Here is a 20,424-nt window from a genome sequence, read left to right on the forward strand (position 1 = left end):
TCTTCATATTAATAAAAATTGTCATCAATTTACTTTGCATATTCTATCTCTATGTCTTTACAAATTTGCAAGTACTGTTCGGCACAATAATATAGCATTTGAATCAATGACAACTAGGGCCAAAATACTTGCTAATAAAAAGATGTCTCCATAACTTTAATAGAATTGTTTGGCACAACCATGCCGACTTGTGAAGAACGATACTTACCCCAAAACATGCCGAGATGAGAACTGGACGCTCTATGCGGTGTAGGAAGTAACCGTCCGAAGACATATCACCCGCAAAAATGAACAGCCCCCTTAGGCTACAGAATAGTGGGGTGTTTTGCCATCTTCTTAACACTCTTATTGGCCTTAACCTTTTACTGTATTTGAGCCGAGGACTTTCCCCATCCGAGTAGTTGGCTTCCCCATAGGCTTGAGTCTGAGGACTTCGCAACGCCTTGGCTCTGTCCAAAACTTGTATTTTCTTTGTAAGTAGTTGGTTTCCCCAGAGGCTTGAGTCCGAGGACCATAGTTCTGTTTCTCCCCTTCCTCAGGTATTTCATGAGGTGTCGAGCAGGAGGTTGTACTCGACAACGGCTATTCCTCGACGTGGGCCGTAGTCCCTGGGCCCCCATGCAGAACGGGTCTGGGCCGCGAATTCACTAGGCCCACAAATTAAGAGGTATTTCTGTAGTCTTTGGTCACATGGTACTCTTTGGCGCCCCAGTGTTCGAGGTGCGCCTTCACGAGACTCCTTTAATCTCATGGTTGCAGGTGGTGTTGGAAATTGAGCCAGAGCCATTTTGTCTGTAGCGTTCCTTGGGACACTGCGTGAATTAAATGCCACCACCTTATCTTTTTAAATAAATAGGAGAGAAAGTTGCTTTACCTACGCACAAATCCTTCAGTTTCTTCCCAAATCACAACTCCCATATTCGGTGCTATCCTCCCTTAGTATAACATGTTTGAGGCGAAGGTTGGGGTGAATGAACTCCCTCCGCCACAGAGGCACCGTTTCCTCCTGAGACTCAAAGTAGTGAGGTACGGGCAAGGGAGGCATAAATTCAAGAGAATATTCCGTTTCGACAGAGGGGAAAGGGTGTTTCACCCTCTTTTAGTCAAAATCCGAAGTAGGTTCTGTTCTTACCAGAATTTTGGTGTGTCAGAAGAAAGGTTCTCCGCCATCAGCGCCTCTGCCTTGTTGCAGGCAAATTTTTGGTGAAGGCTCCTCAACTTCCGGCTCCCTTCACCTTTCCTTCAGCGGTGTGAGGCTCAAGTTGGGTTTCATGCACCTTTTCTTTAGCTACGCTAGCCTGAAGCTGGGCTCTCTCTGCACCTTTTCTTCGATGGTGCAGGCCCCAAGCTGGGTTCTTTTGCTGCCTGAGTTATGGGTATGTAAAAGCATTGAGGAAGAACAAGGTCTTGAAGCAGTAGCCAACCTCTCCTCTGTGCCACCTCCTCGGCTTTATCTTATTCTCTTGTATCTTTCTTTTTGATTATGTGGTTAGCTTTAGAAGCCAACCTCTCGTCTGTACTACCTCCTCGGCTTTGTCTTATTCTCTTGTACCTTTCTTTTCGATTATGTAGTTAGCTTTAGAAGCCAACCTCTCTTCTGTGCTGCCTCCTCGGCTTTGTCTTATTCTCTTGTATCTTTCTTTTCGATTATGTAGTGAGCTTTGACATGAGCTGATTCCAGCTTTTCATTGTACGCTGTACTATTTCTTTGTTTTAGTAAAAATGGAAATTTATTTACTTGTTTTGAATACTATTCTTTTTGCAACACTACTTTGTGAATGGGTGTGCTCCATGTGTGTGTTTCTTCAATGATACTTAGAGTAGGAAACCTTGAAACATAATCCAACTAATTCTGATTTACCAACACTACCAAGCATTATGACGATAATTCATAGTAAGTTAAACTTAGGAAACTAACCGAGGTAACAGTTGAATATTCTGTGATAAGTGCGAGAATACCGTCCGAGAATGATAATCTCTAAATAATCCATCCGAGGAGTTGACTGAGCAGTAGGGAACTCCGATTGTGTTTCAGGCAACATATTGCTCTATATTGCATCGATCCCTTTGGTGCTGAAGATCCGAAAGCAGACTTGAGAATCCTCGCAATTTAGGAATTAACCCAATTGTTAGTGGAGAGTTTTCCTCGGATAGATCCTAAGGTCCATGTAATGTAGTTTTTCCTTGTAAGTAGTTGGTTTCCCCAGAGGCTTGGGTCCGAGGACCATGCGAGGCCTTGGTTCTGTCCAAAACTTGCATTTTCTTTGTAAGTAATTGGTTTCCCCAGAGGCTTGGGTCCGAGGACCATGCAAGGCCTTGGTTCTGTCCAAAACTTGCATTTTCTTTGTAAGTAGTTGGTTTCCCCAGAGGCTTGGGTCCGAGGACCATGTCAGGCCTTGGTTCTGTCCAAAACTTGCATTTTCTTTGTAAGTAGTTGGTTTCCCCAGAGGCTTGGGTCCGAGGACCATGCCAGGCCTTGGTTCTGTCCAAAACTTGCATTTTCTTTGTAAGTAGTTGGTTTCCCCAGAGGCTTGGGTCCGAGGACCATGCAAGGCCTTGGTTCTGTCCAAAACTTATATTTTCTTTGTAAGTAGTTGGTTTCCCCAGAGGCTTGGGTCCGAGGACCATAAAAGGCCTTGGTTCTGTCCAAAACTTACATTTTCTTTGTAAGTAGTTGGTTTCCCCAGAGGCTTGGGTCCGAGGACCATGCAAGGCCTTGGTTCTGTCCAAAACTTGCATTTTCTTTGTAAGTAGTTGGTTTCCCCAGAGGCTTGGGTCCGAGGACCATGCAAGGCCTTGGTTCTGTCCAAAACTTGCATTTTCTTTGTAAGTAGTTGGTTTCCTCAGAGGCTTGGGTCCGAGGACCATGTGAGGCCTTGGTTCTGTCCAAAACTTGCATGTTCTTTGTAAGTAGTTGGTTTCCCCAGAGGCTTGGGTCCGAGGACCATGCAAGGCCTTGGTTTTGTCCAAAACTTGCATCTTCTTTGTAAGTAGTTGGTTTCCCCAGAGGCTTGGGTCCGAGGACCATGCGAGGCCTTGGTTCTGTCCAAAACTTGCATTTTCTTTGTAAGTAGTTGGTTTCCCCAGAGGCTTGGGTCCGAGGACCATGCAAGGCCTTGGTTTTGTCCAAAACTTGCATCTTCTTTGTAAGTAGTTGGTTTCCCCAGAGGCTTGGGTCCGAGGACCATGCGAGGCCTTGGTTCTGTCCAAAACTTGCATTTTCTTTGTAAGTAGTTGGTTTCCCCAGAGGCTTGGGTCCGAGGACCATGCAAGGCCTTAGTTCTGTCCAAAACTTGCATTTTCTTTGTAAGTAGTTGGTTTCCCCAGAGGCTTGGGTCCGAGGACCATGCAAGGCCTTGGTTCTGTCCAAAACTTGCATTTTCTTTGTAAGTAGTTGGTTTCCCCAGAGGCTTGGGTCCGAGGACCATGCAAGGCCTTGGTTCTGTCCAAAACTTGCATTTTCTTTGTAAGTAGTTGGTTTCCCCAGAGGCTTGGGTCCGAGGACCATGCAAGGCCTTAGTTCTGTCCAAAACTTGTAGTTGTTCATTCATTTATTTATTTCCTAAAGGTTAGCTCCTCGAATAAGGTGGAGGAAGTCAGCTTGATGTTTGAAGCCCCTAGACTTGCCCACGCCACTGGCACTGCGAGGCGTAGCCCCTAGTGGGAGCTTATGTTGGAACAACAACAATGTGTCGCCAGTCATAAAGGCGTCCTCATAGACTCTTATTCGACAAAAGCCTAACTCCACTGTCGCCTAAGCCAACGCGCAAGCCTTTCCCACAGACGGCGCCAATTGTAAGGACACGATCCGCAACGAACCACAACAGCGTTGGGTTCGCACGTGAAAGGGCCCAGACAATATCATTTGTAGAGAGTGGGTTTGAAAGGCTAGGCCTTGGATACCCGGCGGTGGGTTCTTTATGGTGTTCATGCATGGTTAGGGTGTTTTCGCCCCTGGAGTCTTTTCTTGGAGGTGGGATGGGAGACCCTCCTTTCTTTGGCCCTTTTTTTTCCCGTCCCTTCTCTAGATTACTTATTTTTTCTTTTATACTAGCCTGCGTTCGCTTTCCTTCGTCCACGTGTAGAGTCGACCTTTCCAAGACTGATACTTGTCCCGTCAGTCCAAGACCAAAGTCGTTGGGAGTGGTTGATAAAGCTGAAGAATACGGCTCTGTTAGGTGCAGAGCCGTGTATGGGGAAGGTAGTAAGGGCAGCCTTTCCTAGATATTTTAGATTTTCTTTCAAGTTTGTCCCTATACCGTTTTTGCCCCTCTTCTCGGTGGAGCTTTGGGTCAGCCGAGGACTGGACTGTCCTCGGCTACTTCTCCGGGCCATTTTGTGCTTTACATTATTGAGTTTGGACTATAGCCTTCTTCGGCTTGGGCCTTAGGGCTCCCCATGAATAAGTGGGCCTGGCCCATAAATTATTGGGCCCCACAGTATATATAAACAAAATAAATTCAAAATTAAATGGAAAAGATAGTTGTAAATAGAAAGTTGGCTAATTTAGAATATTAATAAAAAGTTTTAAAAAAGTAAAAATTCTAATATTATTGCTTAATTATTTGGTAAAAGGTGAGACAAAAAATTTAAAAAAAAAATTGCAAAACAGATTCATGTTCTTAGAACTTTTTTTAGCAGAAAGTGGTCTTATAACTAACTATAAATGTGATGGGATATAGGCAACGAATAAAAAATGGTATGCGAAACACATCACTTTTATTATGTACTAATTACAATAAACCATTTTAATAATATAAGCACTAATCATATCTGATTAATGTAAAATAATATCTCCCCCACTATTATGGTTAGATCAATGCATTGTATGGTCCAATGCTACAACTTTTAATGGGATCTTTTTTTATATATATAATTTAGATATTAATTATTATGTTCTAAATATTTAGATATAAATGTTTAGGTTCTAAATGATTTATTTTTTTTAAAAAAAAACAGGTTTTAAATGATTTATTTGTTGGCAAACCATGTATATAAACTTGTCTGGGAATAGATCTTAGTGTTAAGTGTATTAGACATTACTCAAAATGCTACAAGTCAAAATTCAAGAACGTAGAAGCTACAAGTTCAGGAATTAAATTTTAGGCTATCTCAACCGATCAAGAGAAGCCTTTGATTGATCGAGATGCAATTTGCAAAATTTTAAATAAAGCCAGTTAACCCATCAAGTGTTTAGGGTTTTAGTCCAGAGTTATTTGGAATATAAGGAAAACCCTAAAACATGTTTTCCAAGTCTTGGAGAGCTACTTTTTTGAGATTTGAGAGATTTTGTACCTTCTACTCTTTCAAGCATCTACCGGAAATCAATCTATTCCATAAGCATAATTGGAACAAAGTTACAACCCAAGCTTCATATATCAAGCGTACTGAAGATCTAAAGCGTGAATTAGAGATTCATGTTAGAGCAGATCCACATCAAAGAAGTCTAAGAGTTTTAGAGCTAGGTATGATAATCATAGTTAATTTTCTATGAATTCAATATTTTTTATTGTAAACTTCTATTTGATAGTAGATTGTTCTTCTTGGGATTGTTCCCCCTAGGTTCTTTACCTTAAAATTGGTTTGTTTCATTGGTTTTCTCAAGTCATTATATCTTGTGTTGTAGATTTTCTGCTACATGATATGATTGATATACTGTTAAACCTAAGGCTTGCATAATTGACCTAATTAATAACTTGGCCTTAAAATCAAGTTAAATATTGTTTGTTCAAGGGTCTAAAATCTAACATTAATTAAGTAATATATATTTAAATTTAAATAATGAACGATTTCATAAATAAATTTGTCTTGAAGAAGTCCCGTTATTTAAGTGCCTACCACGTAATGAAAGTTGGATTTCGGTAACTAATTTGTTTGGAAATCTATTAATTCTTTTTTTAATTTTGATAGACCGGAAATGGAAAAAGTTTGTTTATCTTCCAGGTGTTTTGGAGATTGAAAATTTTACACTTTTAAACTAACACAAATAGAGTAAAATTCAATAATAGAGTGCACAACATTTGAAGAAAGTATCATTTTTTTGATATAATTTTGTTGATTATTTTATAGTTAATAGGGGGGTCTTGTAAAATTGGTGGCAAGTGACCTTGACTTGCCGGAGAATGCCCCTTTGGGAATAGCTATTACGTTGGAGACCATATGGAATCTAAGAGCATTCACATCAACTCTTAAATAATTGTGTATAAATGTGTAAAATACAAATTTTGGCTACTTTTACACATTTTGAACCAAAAAACACTTCACATCAGTCCGTTTAAAAATGTGTAAAATCTTCTATATTTTTCAACGAGCTACAGTACCCGTGTAAATTTACACGGGCACTGTAGCCCGTGTATTTAGTTTTTTAATAGTTTTTTCTCTCTCCTCTCCACTGTCTCTCACCTCCCTCTCTACGCTCTCTCTTTCTCTCACAAAAAACCCACCCAATCCTTTCATCCTTAGTTCTCTCTCCCTCTGTCACATCTCTCTCTCGTTCAAAGCATGCCACTAGAGTTCACAGTGTGGCGAGATCGGCTCTGTGGGTCACAGCGTGGCGTGTGGCGTGGTCTCGATGGTGGCGGTGTGGGTTTGGGTCGATGATCGATGGCGGCGACGTGGGGAGGTCTCGATGGTGGTTTAATCTGAGTTTATGGTGTGGGTTGGTCTTGGTTTGTGTGGGTTTGCTTGGTCTGGATTGATTTGGGTTGTGGGTTGATCTGGGTATATATGGAGGCGTGAAGGCGTGGAGGCATGGAGACGATGGCGTTTTGATCGGCATTGATTTTTCTTTGTGTGGGTTGATCGGTGTTGGTTGATCTGATGTTAAATCTGATTTTTCGTGTGGGTTGATCGGTATGTATGGGTTGATCTGATTTTTCTTTGGTTTCTGATGATTTTTCGTGTGGGTTGATCGATATGTGGGTTGATCGGTATGTGTGGGTTGATCGGATTTTTCTTTGGTTTCTAATGATTTTTCGTGTGGGTTGATCGGTATGTGTGGGTTGATCTGATTTTTGTTTGGTTTCTGATGATGGTGGTGATGGTGGCTGGGTGGTGATGGTGGTGGTGATGGTGGCTGTGGGTTTGTGAGAAAGAGGGGCAGTGAGGAGTGAATAATAAAAATTAGTAAAATAATGAATATTTTAATAAATAAATGTGTAGAATAGATAAACTGATGTGGATGTTTTATAAAAGTGGATGTGTAAAATAGAAAAAGTAGGTTTTTTCGTGTAAAATAGACAGAAAATTTAGAAGAACTTATGTGAATGCTCTAAGGAACCAAATTCTACACAATGAGCTCAAGGTCAACTTGAATTGGCAACATGGAACAAAGTATATTGGAGCATATCTGATTAACAAATGGCAGGTTCATCAATAGATCCTTGTGTTCAGTGAGATGGCAAAAAGTACTGTGAGGGATTTCACAATTCGCTCAAATACCAATGGGCTTGGTCTGCAATTAAATGCTATAAAAGATTTGTGCCCCCTCATCCTTCACCAATTGGTCGTTGGATGGATCGGTAAGGCACACGGTCCGACAAGTGGTATCAGAGCCTGGTCATAGGTTCAAGTCGTTGGAGCTGCATTGTGAGGGAAGGATTGTGAGGGATTTCACAATTCGTTCCAATACCAATGGGCTTGGTCTGCGATCGAATGCTATAAAAGATTTGTGCCCCCTCATCCTTTACCAATTGGTTGTTGGATGGATCGGTAAGATACCCGGTCCGACAAGGACCACCTCCGGTACAATCAAAATCAACATGTTGCAAACCCAAATTTTACAGTTGGTTGCTACTGTGGCAAGGGATGATAGAGGGGAAATTTTAAAAGCTTGGGCTAAGAAACAAGAATATTGTGATGCTTTTGAAGTAGAGGCGGCTGCATTCACTTGGGCGTTGAAGTTGGCTTCCTTGGGAGGGTATCAGAAGATCATGATTGAAAGTGACTCAAAGCTTTGTATAGACGAATTAATGGTGACCGTGAGAGTAGTTGCTAGAACATTAGAACCTTACTTGAAAATGTATTATACCTTAGGAGTTCTTTTCTTAGTTTCTCTTAATCTTGTGTTAAAGGGGAGCTAAATTATGTTGCTCATGCCTTGGGAAAGGCTGTCTCTCCCCTCAACCCAAGTTTATATTGTAATATTTCTTCCTTGCCTCACTTGTTTTAAGTGCATGGAAGATGGATTTGGCTTCCTTTTAGTTTAATGGAAATTTTTTTTAGCAAAAAAAAAATAATAGAGGTCTTCTTCCATTTGAGGGCTTTAACCATTGCCAAAGTGGCCTAGGGTTTGAGCCAACCTTGCCTATTATAAGGTGTAACAAATACATGCCTAAAATTTCATCCATAATGGAGGTAGCTATGCCCCTCGATATGGGCTAATTATGTTCATAATAAGGATCATGGCTAAAATTAAGGGCAAGATCACAAGAAAATGCTTATATATTGGGAAATTCAAACCATAAATAGGTATGTGAATAACAACCCCCTCCCCTCAAAGTAATATTTTGACAGAAAAATACTATGGGTATTGACTTAATCATTAGTGACTTATCCCCACTAGAGCTCACCTAGTTATAGGTCTAGGAACTATTTATTAACTCCAAGATGAAGGTCTACATACTTGATTGAATTATGAGTTAAGGTATGATCACGGGGAGAGGTTAGGCACCCCAAATTGCCCAACCACAACTAGCCCTCATTATTATCATTGAATTGTGGTTAAAAGTGATTTACTTAATAGGCCTTAATGAATGCACACTCACATCCTAATCCTAAAGTTTGTCCATACTATAACTAAATAAGGAATTATGTAAAGAAAATGATACAAGAACAAATTATCTCAGCTTTGACACTTAGCTCCAATTAATGGTTAAGTCTCATGCAGGAAATCCTTAATTGAATGGTTGTCTTCAATTAACTTTAAGTATCTTTTTGAAGGGTTTGATTTACCTCCAAGGCATGTTTGGTACACTGTAATGATTATTACATGGACAATAAGAATAAGTATTACAAGGAATATATTAAGTTGGAATGTAATAAGTATTACTAATCATTAGTTTGGTGACCATTTATGAATAGAGTCCTAAATATGCATCCACAATTTAGTAGAGTATAAAAAGAAGGTGTAATTAAATCATTTTTAAGTCAAATTTCCTAAAATAAGTGTATTTTAGGGTGTTCAAAATAGAGCTAATAATTAACAATAAGGAAAATTTATTTTCTTTCCTTTTGAAGATGTAGCAACTAATGGCTTTTTAGGAAATTTTTTTAATAAGTTATTACATAAGGTGAAGGAATAGATATTCAGTACTTTTGATAAGGAATAGTTATTCCTCATTTTGAAGAATATCTATTCATAAGGAATAACTATTCATTGTAATAAAAACATAACCAAACAACCGAATAGTTATGCTATATGAATATCTATTACATTACAGTGTCTGTTACAGTCTACCAAATGTGCCCCCAGTACTTTTTTAACTGGAGATCTCTTGTTGTTTTAAATATACAATGGCAAGTGGTAGTGAGTTTTAATCTCCACATTTTATTTAGTTAGTGGGTGATGTGACAATTTCTCATTAAAATAATAGGAGATTCCAGTTAAAAAAATATTAGAGGTAAACTAAACCCCTTCTTGAATTAGTCTTCTCATTAAGCGTGATCTCACCCTTTAGATGATTCATTCTCAAATCAATTAATCATTAATATCCCTTAGTGTTAATCTAATTTGAATTTGAATCTTTTAGGATGGGTTTGATTCCAACAATCATTATCTATTAATCACTTTCTTAATTGGCTCTTAAATTCAAATTTAAATGAGATTAATTGGAATAATTGAATGTTTAAGGGATGATTATCTTAAAAAGATTTGAATTGATTAGGATTATTGAGGTTTAATGAATTGTAAATTTTGTAATCTTGAAAGGATTTGTAATTTTAATAATTTGAATTTGGTTGATTATAATCTTGAAGATTCCTTTCTTGATTTAATCACCTAAACTTAGGTAATAATGATCTCAAAACATGTTCTATCCTTAATTATGTATTTAAGGCTTACCTTTCTTAAAGATGGTTAAATTCAAATTTGAAACTTAGTATGAATTGTCTTTTATGTTTCATGGAACTTCATGCTACAATTAATACCTTTAATACTTTCTTTCTTCCTAGAACATAGTTTTAAAAACCGGATCAGACCATTCGGTTCTACTAAGAACTGAACCCTTAATCGTTCCAATAAAAATCGGTGGTTCAACTTGTAAGAACCAAGAATCGAATCCATTTTAGATACTTTGATCATTCTAGTTTTTAAAACCATTCCAAAAACAATTGAATTCGGACTTTTGTATATGACTAACCTAATCTTAAATTTGAAAAGTCTATCTATAAAAAGGGAAAGTAATAATTAAATGCTAAGAAAAAAAGGGTCTTTGAATGTTTTGATAATTTTGGATTTTTATTAAATTAGACACCTAATTTTATTATGTAGCATTAAATAAGATAAAAGACAACTATACAACTAAAGAAAATAATTAAAAGAAATTCAAATTAGATAGTCTACCCAAAGTAGTGTACGCCACTTATTATTAGGCTTTATTTGAGAGTTTATAAGGGAATGAAATTATCATAAGGGAATGGAAAATAATGGAATGGAACGTATTTAAGTAAGGGAAAGAAATGGAAAAGAAAGAAATGGAATGAAATTAAGTAATTTTGTTTGGATGTTTTAAAATAAAGGAATGGAAAGGAATGAAAATGAATGGAATGTAAGTAACCATATTTGGAAGTAACATAGAGGGAAAGGAATGGAATCATTTTATGATAATATTACTATTAGACCCCTATTTTAAAATAAAGGGTTGAATATATAGGGGTATTTTGAGAGTTTTAGTAAAAAATTCATTAAATCTAATTTCATTCCCTCTCATTCCTCTTAATTTCGGAGGGATTGAAAATTTAAAGTTTTAAGGGAATAGAGAGGAATGTGTGTTCCCTCCTACCCCTTCTATCCCCTTCCACTTAAACTCTTAAATAAGGGAATAAATTTTCCATTCCCTCCATTAAAACTCCCAAACAAAGGGAGGGAAGAATAGTCTAAACTTATTCTTTCCATTCCATTTTATTCCCCCCTCCCAAACGAGGGCTTAGAGTACACTAGTAGACTTTAAAGGCAATTCCAAAAACAACATGTGAACAAATAGGAACAAATTTGGGGATTTGATTGCACCATATTGGCGTACACCATCAAATTATTGTGTACACTTGTACCAAAGTGGCATACACGCTATCATGTTAGTCATATGCCTATCAACATTTTGAAGAAATTAAGAAAAAAATTAAAAGAATATTATCAATCATCACATACGAAATTAAGGTAGAAACATAAAGAAACTTGAAAAATGTCATAAGAGCATGGAGGAGATTCATACCTCACTCTGTCTACAATTGACTATGAAGTTGATGAGCAATCTCTTGATTAAAATTTGCTACCACAACCATCTGGGTTTAATTAGATCAACAGTTTGGAAATGATTTTGGGTATAAGCTATGAACCATAAGGGGAATGATGGAAATCGATGATTGATTGAGTAGGGTTGGATATTCATTAGCTAATGGATATGGCCATCCTTAAGGGGAATGATGGAAACCAATGATGGTACAATAGTGCAAGTTGGAAATTGTGAGAGAAAGATTAGATTTCTAACAATGGATAGTCAAAATATTTAATCTAGTACCCACAAACTAGTCATTGATAGTTGTGACCTATGAGTTTAAGATACAAGTCTTGGGCAAGAACTATTTGGAGTCGTTGAAAGGTGATGTGATTTTTGGATATCTCGAGAGATTGTAAAGAGCTAATATGTGACCCCCTCCCCCCCCCCCCCCCCGGGGGAAAAAAGGTGAATATGACTTTAATAGCAAGTAGGTTCTAAAGAGGTGCAATAAAGTCAAGAGAGGCAAAAGGAAAAGGGAATATGACATTTATTTTATAGATTGTGAATAAAAATAAAAGTCATTTAATTTTAATAATCTTGATTGATGTAATTTCAACGTATTTAATAAAGATGTAATTCACGAAATTTTCTTAAATTTCCTCTTAAATATATTAAGCCCATTGTAAATCCCTCTATTTAGGGGGTAAGACATTGTTAATTGAGTAACCATTTTGAGGGCTCAACTGTCTCTTTGAGACATGGAGCCTCATAGCCTGGAAAAGCATGATCTCAACAAGGTTTTTTTACATCTCATGGATTGTGTGTGTGAAGTAGATCAGTTTGATGATCGGCATGTGGTGGTTTGGAGAGAATGTTGTAGGTGATGATAGAGCGGAGATAAGGCCTTGTTGATGGAATTATGGGGTTTTAGAGAAGGAAGAGATAAAGGTTAGTTTTGAAATGGGAATTTTGAGAGAGAGAGAGAGGGGGGGGGGTGGTTGGGATTGTGATTGGTTTCAGAATTTGGTTAGCTTTAGTGTTGATGTTCTCTACCTCTACAGTCTTATTTTGGAGGGGATTGAACGGTGGATTAGAAGATGAACTACATAGTGGCGTCAAAGGTGTTCTTAGGGTGCTAGAGAAAGAAAGAAAAGAAATAGTGAATTTCTTGTATTTTTAAATTAAAAAATGCAAGTAAAATTTGTTAATATAAAAATGGGGAAAAGGCCAAAGTTATTTCTTTTAAGGAGTTTAAGGACATGTTATTAATAGGGTGAGACAGAAGGATCACATTGGCAACAAATGTGAACTTTAGGGACTAAAATGACAAAAATGATTTTTTAGGGATGAAATGACAATACATCCAAACTTAAAAGAGTGCAATTTTTCCCCTTAGTATTTTGTATAGCCAAATTTCTTAACTATTTCCTTCACAAAAATATAATATTTAAGTTTCATTTGGATTGCGTCTGCATTTTCACGTAGACGCTTTTTTTTTTTTTCAGCGCCTGGTGCACTGTTCATGAGACATGAACAATACATCAAGGCAAATATACAGTATTTTCATTAATGAATAGTAACTGAAAAATATTTTTTTTTTATTGTTTTCACTTTTTCAATTTTCAGCAAAATAAGTGGTATCCAAACGCATACTTAGTGGGTTAATGGTTTTTTTTTTTATTATTATTATTATTTTCCAAGACTTAAGAATGCATTCTCCATTTTTTGTGTGTGTTTGGTAACTTTACCATGAAGTAGATTCTAAAAAGAAATATTCTTCTTCTTTTAAGCTATAATGAGTGTTAGGTTCTAAAAGTTTAGAACAATGGGCAAACCATGAACACAAACTTATCTAGATATAGATCTTAAAGTTTATAGGATATGTTAGACAATGCTCAAAGTGCTAAAAGTTTGAATACAAGAAAAAGGAAGCTGCAGGTTTAGGAAATTAGAAATATGCCAGGTTCGACTGATCAAGATTGAGCTTCACCCAATCGAAAGACGGGTTTTGCAGAATTTAATTAAAGCCCATAAGCCTATTATGCTCATTAAGTGATTAGGGTTTCAAATATAATTCTCCTAGTATTTAAAGGAAACCCTAAGGCACATTTTTTTAAGACTTTGGATGTGCTCTTTTGAGATCTAAAAGGTACTATGTCTTCTCCTTTCAAAATCACTACCGGAAATCATTCTCATACCATTAAAACTGGTAGATCTAAAGTTGATACTACAAGATCAACAATTGTTGATGATCTGAAACCTTTGAATGGGATCTCAAAGTCACAAATGTGGGTGTTTGTGTTCAGGAAATTCAAGACAGAAGAGTCCGTGGAGTAAGAGTTGCACATGGTTGTGTTAGTAAGTTCTACAAGATATAGCTTTAGATTTTAGATACAAAATCTATTGTAAACCTCCATTCTGTTATAGTGAATTTGTTTACCTTGAGGATAGATAGGTTAAATCCTCCCTAGGTTTTTTACCTTGAAACGGTTGGTTTCATTGGTTTTCCTAGGTCATCCTACTACTGTCTTCTTTACTTTTCCGCACTAAGTAATATGATTGCATGAGTTTAGCCTAGATCTGAATAATTAACCCAAGTAACTACTTGATTAATTAATTAGGTTAAATGAATCTGATTTATAGGGGTCTAAACAGAACAAACAATGAGAATCCTCAATCATTCTATCTTAAAATTGTGATTTGTGCTAAATTTATTGGGTTTACGTGCAGTTGTGGTTCTAGGATTTTTTTTCTAAGCAAGTCAGCAAGAACTAAGAAGATGAATCTTGAGTAAGAGATGGATTTTGCAGTTTATGTGGTTTTCTTATTACAAATTTGTCCATCGTGCTAGAAAGAGAACAAAAGATAAACTATAAGTTCATTTCACACATTAATTATTGTTGCTAAGATTAAGTTTTATAAATTATCTATTGTTTCTAAATACAATAAACATATTAATCATTGTTGTTATAAGTGAACTTGAATTATTATTACTTAAAATGCATTTATCTATTAGTTTATGTATTTATTCATTACAGTTATTTTATTTACCAATTCAACTCAACTTTGACAGCTAATAAGGGTATTTTCATCTAGTAGGAGTTTTCGTTGTTCATCCGTCCCAATGACCCCTTCAAGCACAAGGCCCTTTTTTTCTGTCTAGGCAGGTACTCGCAGGGACCGACAGTCCTATCCACACCACCCTGACGTATAACCTGCACGACTTACCAACCATGAACCCGTTGTAGTAAAGGCCTCAGGTTCGTCATGATAAAGTGCTCCTAAAGTCCGTCGTGATAGAGGTCCAAATGGATGAATATGCGGCGAACAAATACAGACGAACAGATGGTCCTCATCTCCTCACTTGCATACTGATGAACGGATGGCCATGAGGATGGGCATAAATGATGGGCCCCACAATCTTTTCCACATCCTCATATGGAAATATCTTACGCACCCATCCAAAGACCCTACTAAGCAGGTCAACAAGAACTAAGAAGATGAATCTTAAGTAAGAGATGGATTTTGCAGTTTATGTTGTTTTCTTATTAAGAATTTGTCCATAGTGCTGGAAAGAGAACAAAAGATAAACTATAAGTTCATTTCACACATTAATTATTGTTGCTAAGATTAAGTTTTAGAAATTATTTATTGTTTCTAAATACAATAAGCATATTAATCACTGTTGTTATAAGTGAACTTTAATTATTATTACTTAAAATGCATGTATCTATTAGTTTATGTCTATACTCATTACAATTAATTTATTTACCAATTCAACTCAACTTTGGTAGCTAATAAGGGTATTTTCATCCAATAGGAGTTTTCGTTGTTCATCTGTCCTAATGACCTTTTTTCCATCTAGCCAGGTACTCACAGGGACCGACAGTCCCATCCACACCACCTCGACGGACGACCTGCATGACTTACCAACCATGAGCCTATTGTAATAAAGGCCTTGGGTTTGTCATGATAAAGTGCTCTTCGGGTCTGTCGTGATAAAGGTCCAGATGGATGAATATGCGACGAATAGATACCAATGAACAGATGGTCCTCATCTCCTCACTTGCATACCGACGAACGGATAGCCATGAGGATGGGCAGAAATGATGGGCCCCACAATCCTTTACGTAGTCTCCACGCATATATCCTCATATGGAAATATCTTATGCACCACGTCCAAAGACTCTACTACATGCCATATCTTCCCCATATGAAAAAACAGCCTAAAATCTTGGAACCCTAATTCCAGATCTTCTCTACAAGGAAAGATCCCTACATTAAAGGGATCTTGGTTCGCTATTCATCACTATATAAGCATTAGACCTCCTTTTCTCCCAAGTATGCAGAAAATCCTAGCTCTCTCACTATAGAGTTCTTAGAGATTTCTTATTCACTAACTTAACTTTCGAAGGGTCTTTGGCCGGCACCCCACCGGTGTTCTCTGTTTAGTTCTCATTTTCTTGTTCTTTAGGTACCCATTGGAGTGTTTTAGGACAATCAGCTCACTGACGATTTTTGTGCATCATCAACAACTATTAGTCTTTATAATTGTATTGAGAAAAATTTTGTTGTGTTAACATTTGCATTTATCTTCACTCAATCAGTCCCTTGTCCCATGCCCCTTGTCTATTTTCTATTTTTTATTTTTTAGAATCAGCCATGTCTAATTGTTTAATTACTTTTTAGTGTAACATTTCCTATTTGAACTTTTAAAAAAATTGGGTTAGGGGTTCAAAATTTTATTTTAAAGGATCAAAACAAAATTATTTAAAATAATTATACATAATTCTTTCTTTTTTTTTTTTTTCCAGTTCAAGGGGTTCATTTGAACCCCCTAAGTTTCACTTGCCACTGCCCTTGTTTACATGCAGACTACACGATAAGCCCAACAACTATTTCTCTTTTCTCTTGGGTTTTCCCCTCTCTTTTTCTTCCATTGGTCGTCCCTAGTTAGCACTTAGCACCTCTCATCTTCTCCCTATTCTTCTTGCAACAACTACAAGTGCTGATCACCCCACCCACTCGAACTCATCTTTGCAAGGATCGTGGGTTTAATTGTAGTGCCAATAAATAGGGTCATGGATGTTGTCGGTTTGCATTAGGGGGAGTGTTGGTATTTTGGGAATTTGGGAGTGTTGTGGCTTGGCTTTTTTTAGTTTCTCTGATTTGATGCTGACAAATTGGGTATGTTAGGGCTTGACCAATTTGGTGGTTGGCTATCATTTTTGTAGCTTCGTCGGATAATGATATTGTTTTTCCTTGAAATTTTGTGGAAAATTATAGAGATTGTATAGAGTTATAGAAAAAATGATGAATTTTTGTAGAAAATTTTGGGAAATTAGTACTGATATTATATGTGGGGGTAAAATCCGCCAGTCAACGTTGGGCCATAGTACCTGTACTAGGCCCAACCACAGTAAGAAGTGAAGACACGGGCGGAAGACCCCCCCAGCCCAATCATGTTGGGCCGGGCTTGCTTAGGGGCGTCCGAGGAGGAGTACCTCCTCGGACGCACCAAATGGGAGTCTGATTCACTCCCTTTACATGGCGCAAGGCCAACCAATATCAAAGAAGGGTGCATGACGTTCCGGGGGGGGGGGGGGCAACCACAACTGCCGCATTAAATGCCAAGGAGCAACTTTTCCAGCCGCATTAATGTGGAAAGGACAGGAGAACAGGATTATCTTGGCCAGTGCAACTCACAGAAAAGAAGGAGGATGTCCTATGGGACAGACACTCAAGTAGAGGCCCAGATGATCAACAGGTGTAGGGTCATTATCGTGGCAAGGATGCTATATAAGAGAAGAAAATCCTCATGGTGTGGGAGAGGCAGAAGAAGAGGTGAAAAAGAAAAAGGAGTTGGAGGAAAAAGCAGAAGATACAGCCCCACGGACTATTATCCCAAAAGCTTAGAGGAATATCCCCACGTCCAACTGGTTGCATGGCTTGCTCATAACTACGTTCACGCTGTCAAAACCTAGTTCTGCGACCTACTCTCTACAAATTCATTGTTGAGGGACTTTTGGGCCAGAATCGCTCGCCTGTTGGGCCAGAGCCCCAAAGACCGCCCTTACAATTGGCGCCGTTTGTGGGAAGAACTTGTGTCTCGACAAGTGAAACAGTAAGGGATGGAAGGATCAGGTCCGTGCCAAACCGGACGTGCAGAGTCTTAATGACAGGACAACTTTGTAAACCTCGAACGAGCGAAGGACCAAGATAATCAACGAGAGGGCAGTGTGAACACCTTTCACACGAGTAGAAGCCGCTCAAAAGGGAAGGATCACGCGTCCCACCAGCACAACGAGCGGAGGGCTCTACAGCAAGAGATTGATGATTTGAAGAAGAAGCTGCGTCGAGCCCAGCGAAAACGTCCTTCGCCCGTTTCGGACACTAGCAGTGGTAAGGACGATGAATACAGACGAAGGTCGAGAACCCCTCCGAGCGAGACGTTCTCCTATGAGGAAGAACGGCCGCACAAACGTGGTCGCAAAAGCCCGTCTTACCAAGGCCTGGTCAATGACGCCATGAGCAAGGCCCTGGACCGAATCTCCCAGTCGCCATTTACCCGTAGAATAGAGAGGGCGGTGCTTCCTCAACGGTTCAATCAGCTAGCGTTTGCCCTATACAATGGTCGAACTGACCCAGTGGAGCACGTAAGCCAATTCAACCAAAGGATGGCCGTCCATTCCAGGGACGAGGCGTTAATGTGTAAGGTGTTTTCGTCTAGCTTGGGACCCCTGGCAATGAGATGGTTTGATGCCCTCCCACCGAATTCCATAGATTCCTTTAAACAGCTGACGCAGGCTTTGGGTTCCCGTTTCATCACTAGCACTAGAGCCCCTCGATTCCCTCTTATCCTTATCCATGCGAGAAGGAGAAACGCTGAAAGCCTATTCGGACAGATATTGGGAAACGTACAACGAGATAGAAGGGAACTACGATGACGTCGCCATCAGTACATTTAAAAGGGGCCTGCCGACAGAGCATGGCTTGAGAAAGTCTCTCACAGGGAAGCCAGTCACCAGCGTGCGACAACTCATGGACAAGATAGACAAGTACAAAAGGGTCGAGGAGGACCAGCAGATTGGGAAGGGAAAGGCGAAGGTTGTCCCTCAAGAGAGGAGGGACTTTAGGTCGGACCGTTTTGGCAGCAGTAACAAGCCGAGAAGAGATTATATGGAACAATCTGGATCTACTGGGGCTCAGGTAGTCCACGCTATGTTCCGAGAACCATTGCACGAGATCCTGGAGAAAGTAAAGCGCGAACCTTTCTTTCAGTGGCCGAACAGAATGGCCGGCGACCCCTCAAAACGCAATCAGAATCTATACTGTGCGTATCATCAAGAGCCCGGTCACGCCACTGACGAATGCAGGGACCTGAAGAACTATTTGGATCGGCTTGTCCGAGAAGGAAAGCTAAGGCATCTGTTGCACCGCCCTGAGCAGTCAAATGTCGAAACCAGACAAAGCGCATTGAGGCCACCCATAGGCACGATAAATGTCATTCTTGCCGCACCTGGGAGAGCCGGTTCCGGCCCGTTCAAAGTGATGTCAATGGGTAGGTTCCTGACAGAGCCAGGCGAAAGAGGATCCACGGGAGCCAGAGCGAGAGCCCCGCCATTAATCGGGTTCACGGAAGAGGATAAGGAAGGAACTATTCAACCCCATGAAGATGCCTTAGTCGTGACGCTTAGAATAGGAGGTTATGACGTGAAGAGGGTGCTAGTTGATCAGGGTAGCGCCGTGGAGGTAATGTACCCAGACCTGTATAAGGGGCTGAACTTGAAGGAGGAAGACCTGTCGCCATACGATTCACCCCTGCTTAGCTTTGAGGGAAAAGTCGTCATCCCCAAAGGCATGATTAGGTTGCCTGTGCAAACAGACTCAGAAGTAGTGGAAGTGGACTTCATCGTGGTAGATGCATACTCCCCCTACACAGCTATTGTGGCACGGCCATGGCTTCATGCACTAGGGGCTGTGTCGTCAACCCTGCACCAGAAGGTGAAATATCCATCAGAAGGTCGAATCAAAGAGATAGTAGAGGACCAAGGAATGGCCAGGCAATGCATGGTGTCGGCAATTTCTCGACGATCAGGAAGCGGACCTTCCACTTCGGCCGGGAATAGCTTATAGCAATCAAGGACCCCGGTCCTAACTACGGGTATTGGAGGACCGGCCATGGAGGTGAGTTGTGAGGAGCTGGAGAAAGTGCTTGTCGGATCAGACCCCGAGAAGTTTTTCCAAATTGGCTCGGAATTACCAGCACAGGAGAAGTCGGCGCTAATTAATTTTCTTCGACAAAATGAGGACGTATTCGTATGGGATCCTTACGAAGCCCCCGGGGTTGACTTAGACCTAATACGCCATCATCTTAACGTTAATCCGGCTATTACACCGAAGAAGCAGCCTCCCCGACGCCCGGCAAAGGAGCATGCAGACGTTGTGAGAGAGGAAGTCGCAAAATTGAAAAGAGCTGGGGCTATCAAGGAAGTATTCTACCCTGAATGGTTGGTGAACACAGTCGTGGTGAAGAAGAAGAGCGGGAAATGGCGGGTCTGTGTGGACTTCACTGACTTAAACAAGGCATGCCCGAAGGATCCTTTCCCGATGCCGAGAATAGACCGACTGGTGGATGCAACTGTCGGGCATCCCCGAATGAGTTTTTTGGACGCTTTCCAGGGCTACCATTAGATATCCTTGGCCACCGAAGACCAGGAAAAAACTGCTTTCGTAACCCCAGTTGGCAACTATCATTACAAGGTGATGCCCTTTGGCCTGAAGAATGCCGGGTCTACCTATCAAAGGATGATGACTAGGATGTTTGAGAAACAGATGGGAAAAACTATCGAGGTGTATATAGACGATATGGTAGTAAAGAGTAAATTGGTGGCCGACCACATCAGAGACCTCGACGAAGTGTTTCAAATCCTGAGAAGGTACAAGTTGCGACTGAACGCATCCAAATGCTCCTTTGGGGTGGGATCGG

This window comes from Quercus robur, chromosome 3, assembly GCF_932294415.1.
Source record: "Quercus robur chromosome 3, dhQueRobu3.1, whole genome shotgun sequence".
NCBI classification, from domain to species: domain Eukaryota; kingdom Viridiplantae; phylum Streptophyta; class Magnoliopsida; order Fagales; family Fagaceae; genus Quercus; species Quercus robur.